Source organism: Eubalaena glacialis, chromosome 12 (genome assembly GCF_028564815.1).
Source record: "Eubalaena glacialis isolate mEubGla1 chromosome 12, mEubGla1.1.hap2.+ XY, whole genome shotgun sequence".
Taxonomy (NCBI): domain Eukaryota; kingdom Metazoa; phylum Chordata; class Mammalia; order Artiodactyla; family Balaenidae; genus Eubalaena; species Eubalaena glacialis.
In genome coordinates, this window is record NC_083727.1 from 31,353,658 (window position 1) to 31,359,188 (window position 5,531).

The following is a 5,531-nucleotide window of genomic DNA, read 5'->3' on the forward strand; positions in this document are numbered from 1 at the left end:
GCCCGTGCGCCTAGAGCCCGTGCTCCACAACAAGAGAAGCCACCACAGTGAGAAGCTCGCACACGGCAATGAAGAGTAGCCACCGCTCACAGCAACTAGAGAAAGCCCCCGCGCAGCAATGAAGACCCAACGCAGCCATAAATAAATAAATAAATAAATAAATAAATAAATAAATAAATAAATAAATAAATAAATAAATAAATATTTAAAATAATAATAAAAAAAAAGCTTATGTGCTTAGATCTTTATGCTAATGTTTAAACATCCAATTTCAGTTATTACAGAAAAGCTTTGTAGCTGTAGTTTAGAGTTTTATATGTTAGTTCTCCATAAGCTCACACATAAAATGGTGGGACTTAACATATAGGACAGTTCATACGCTGCATTTTGAATATTACCTTCAGTATGTTTTTCTGCATGTATCGGAAGAACCATGGTTTACATAAGCACAGTCACCTGTGACCAAGTTCGCAATGCTGGGAACTGATTTAAAAAAAGGTTATTAAAAAGCATATGTGCTTAATTCCTTACACTAATGTTTAAACATACGAATTCAGTTATTACAGAAAAACTTCATAGCTGTATTAGTTCTCTGTAAGTTCACATACTAAATGGTGGAATTAAACATATAAGACAGTCCGTATTCTGCATTTTTAATATTGCTTTCAGTATGTTTTTCTGCATTATCATAATGACCAGGGTTTAAAATAATCAAGAGTTTATTTTATATTTGTATGATATACAAATATGTATAAAAGAAAACACTTCAGGATTACGATTCAGAATTTTTCTTCATTATCACATCATCATTCATAAATATCCTCCTCAGTTTAGAGTGTATTCCAAGACAGATATTTGGATTGGAGTACTTTTCCTAATGGATCAGCTCAGCCATAATTTTCATAAAAACAATACATCTATTAAGGTCAAGAGAGGAGGCTCAGAATCTCACGTTCTACGTGCATTTGCATTCTAGACTCATCTTTCAGCAAACACTTATAGAGTATCTGCAACTGTGCCATGGAGTATGCTGGACACAAAGATACATGAGTAATCGGCACGCATTAGTGGAAAGAGCTTAAAATAATTTATGTAGCATGCTTAGCTCATTGCCTGGAACAGAATAAACCCGCAGTAAGTATTAGCTACTGCAATGATGGCAGTGCCAATGACGACCCTTCTACATAAGAAAACATTCCAGAATTTCTGTGCTGTCGGTTTTCACAAATACAGTGTGCCATTAATTTCATTTTTTTTAAATTTCATTTTTAATAACAACAAGTTTTCTTCCTGCCAGGGAAGAAGGGTCAGACAAATGCACAAAAACATACAACACAATGCTTGACACGATTAGAGAGGTGAAACCAAAGTATCGTAGTCCCTCCAAAAAGGGTATGGAAATGAGGAAAGACTGCCTTCTTTTGGGGGTTAATATTTGATCTGGGTTTTGAAAGATGGGAAGCACTTAATAAAAGAGTTCAGCTAGATTACAGAATACATAAATGGAGTTGTCAGGTAATATAGCAGTTAATCTTGAAAACCAAGCTTAGAGCTTATTTTAGATTTTATTCACCAAAAAATAGGGAGCCTGTAAAAGTATTTGAACAGGGAAGTAAAATATACATATTCATATTTACATATATGTATGCATATATGTGTATGTGTGTATATATGTTGTTCAAAGTACATCGCTACCCTACTCCAAAATACTTCCTTCCTTCTTGGTCAGTAATTTACCCTTACATCCTGGGGAGGTGATGGTCTGGCTGCAGAGGGCAAGCTAGAAGAGCTGGGTGCACGTGACGTCAGGAACTGTGTTCTAGTCTTGGCGGGCTGCACACTGGCCTAAGGTGTGGAGGCTGGGTGACAACCTGGACCCTGCAGAGCCTGGAGGAGACTTTTCCTCAGGAGACCTGTGGATACCCTCGGGGAAGCTGGAGGCTGCCTTCCCATGTCTCACGAGAGACGCCTCATTTGTTCTGTAGCACTTGCACAGGAAGGACTGTACTAGAAGACTGAAATGCTACCTGTCCTAGAGGCTGGGAGAGAGAGAGAGAGCTCCTGCTTAGATCTGGAAAGATCAGGGAGCAGAAAGTTTGTGTGTCTGTATCTTAAGACTGGGATGATTCTTTTTCTACTGCTTGGAGTATTAGCTTCCTAGGACTGGCATAACGAACTGAGTGGGTTTAAAACAACAGAAGTTTATTCTCTGCAAGTTCTGGAGGCTGGAAGCCCAAAATCAAGGTGTTGCTAGGGCCATGCTCTCTCTGAAGACTCTAAGGGAGGAATCCTTCCTAGTCTCTCCTAGTTTCTGCAGATTGCTGGCAATTCTTGGTATTCCTTGGCTTGTCTGCAGATGCATCACTCTAATCTCTCCCTCTGTCTTCATACGGCCTTCTTCCCTGTGTGTGTCTGTGTCCAAATTTCCCTCTTCTTGTAAGGATACCAGTCATTAAATTAGGGCTCACACTAACACAGTATGAACTCATATTAACTTGATTACATCTGTAAAGACCAATTTCCAAATAAAGTCCTATTCATAGGTTCCAGGGATTGGGACTTCAACATACCTTTTTGGGGAACACAGTTCAACCCATAACAGTTGGCTTGTTTGGTCACCAAAGAGAAAATGCTGTGTCTCTCACCATTCTCTCTGATCTAGAGACCTAATATCCTAACTAAGTAAGGACTTACAGAGCCACGAGCACTCTGCATCCCAAGAGGTGGGGACAGAAAGCTTCACAAGTGCCTGAAAAAAAAAGCTTCCTATCTCACAATATTCCTGCCCTCCCCCAGAAACGTTCCAAGGGTCCAGTCTCAAGACGAAAGGGAGCCATCATTAGAAGTGATGATCCACCGAAGTAATGAAACCTTTAGGAGAACCCCATCCTGCTTCACAGCACTGTTTACCTCAGTCCCCACCTCTCCCCCACCCCGCCCAGAAGGTTCCCTCTCATTGCTCAGACTCAGCTGAACAGTTCTCAAAAGCTTAGGCAGGTATGCAAGGGTGAGAGCCCTGGAGACCTAATGAGGCTCACCTACAAGGAGGAATGTGGTTGAGTCATTTGTCCTAAGGTAGCTGAAAGAAATGCTCCAGAAAGGAGTGTTAGGACCATTACTGGCCTGTGCAGAAATAGCAATGTTGGCATACTTCTACTTTATTCTTTTGCTTAATATAAAAAAAGAGAAATGAAAGCTTTGCATTTTTCTCTAAACTAAAAATAAAAATCAGTAGGGTTTTACTATTGTTTTTGTTGTCAGCTCAGAATCAGCAGAATCAGAATCTCCACATGTTAAACATATGGGTGAGAGTATTACAGATACAGACTTCAACTCTCTTCTTAGGACATGCTTGTGTTTACATTGATTGCCCCAGGATGACAGCTAATGACAGCTGATGGGATTGATCATAATTGTAATAAATTCTTTGTTTCTTACCTAAAGTAAATAAATTGTAATCAATTCTTTGTTTAATAACTTGTAAAAATTATTTATTTCTAGTCTGCTTACCTTACTTATTGTTAAGCTCCATGAGTATTGGGCCTCTATTTGATTCACTTCTATATCCCCAATATGGTCCTCATTACATAGTAAAAACTCAAGAGGTATTTGGGAAATGTTTATAGGCCAAAAGGGCTACCCTTATAGAGAAATGGAAAGGAAGATCCAATGAGTCATTCTGCAGTTACGGACCGCATCATCAAATGAATATGAAACACTATCGGCCCCCAGAATTATTGAGCTGGGAAATTGTTGACTTTGAAAGTTGAGAGTCATAGAGTTGCTTGATCTGTATCCCACACAAAATTAAGGCACCAAATCCAATGTCCAGCATTAATTTAGAACATAAGTGGCTAAAACTTTGCTCATATCTTTAATTCAAATCCAAAGTTTACCAAAGAAAGTGATAAAATCTATATCCATCTGAGTTTACAGAAAGTTCTTTTCCCATACTTGCTAGCCCTCCCCTTAAAATAGATTACCACAACTTCTAGTTCAGAGGTTTATAGACAATATGAACATACTAATTTTTCATAGCTTTATTCATTAAAATTGTGTGTTTTCACTGTATATTTCTTTCAACTTTCCTGTATGTTTAAAATTTTTCATGATAATATTTTGAGAAAAATTATTTAAGTTATAAAGGAAGAGTGGATATGGGTCACTTATTGTCACTGTTTGAGTAGACCGCAGGCACTTAAAATGTTTATATAGTAATGAAATGACTATCTATGCATATGTATGTACTTTTGCTTTAACATTTATAAGCATGCTTTACCACTTAATAACTCTGTGAACCTTAGGCAAATAATCTCTCTGAACTTCTTCTGTAACATAAGAGTATGTCACATGCCTGAAGGCAGTGGGTTGGATCAGATGATTTCTTGATATCATTTTCTGATGAATGCTAATAGATGCAGCTGGAGTATAAAACTTAAGTTGTTCACAGATATACGTGTGTGTGTTGAACCAAGATTGCTACTTCTATAGTAAAAAATTATCAAAATCAGCAGTTTCCTATGATTCAACCTAATACATACATATATAATATAATACTGGGTTGGCCAAAAAGTTCGTTTGGGTTTTTCTGTAAGATGTTACAGAAAAACCCAAACGAACTTTTTGGCCAACCCAATATCTACCAGATAGTCTACTTATCCAATATATACTTACTTGGCACCCACTTTGTGCCAGGCACTGTCAGTTTTCAAGATACAAAGAGGAATAGTTCCTGCACTAAAGGAGCATATAGTGCAGTCTCTTTCTCCCAAGGTGTTTGCTCTAACAGCAAAGTTTGTCACGTGCCATGGAAACAGAGAGACTTCACTGCAGATATGATAGGAGGCTCCCAGAAGAGGAAAAGGATGTTAATGGCATTAAGACACTGCTAAGAGATGGCATGAGGGTATGAAAGGATCTGTCCTGTCAGGGAACGATGAGAAGCTCACGGTAATAGAAGCACAGCATACAGGAGAGAGGTATTAAGGAACAGAGGTGGGAGGTATAAATTGGGTCATACCGCAAAGACCGTGCTGAGTTTAAGATTTTACCTAATTTATAATGTCACTATCAGCTTTGATTTTGAAAAAGATTGATTTTAGATAGGTAACTCTGGTGAAAATGTGGAAGACAGACTAAAACTGGGAGAAGCAGGTTTCCAGGTGACCAGATAGGAAATTACTGCAGTAGTCCAAATGAATGGCAGTAGGAGGGTAAGAGAGAGGCTGGATTCATAGAGATTTCTGGCAACAGAACTGGCAGGATTTGGTAACAATACCAAATATACCTTCCATCAAATTTGGTAACTTTTAGTTCATTATTTCCTTGAATCTTTTTTCTGCATTGTTTTCCATCTCCTTTTCAGACTCCACTTATATTCACATTAGACCTTCTGATACTATCCTACAAGTGACAGAGTCTCTGTTCATTAAATGTGGGAAACTCACTTAATGCTATTCTCCTCTTTGAAGTATCAATGCTTCTTCTGTTTCTGCCCACCTTTGTTTGTCCTCCAATAGCTTCAGATAGTT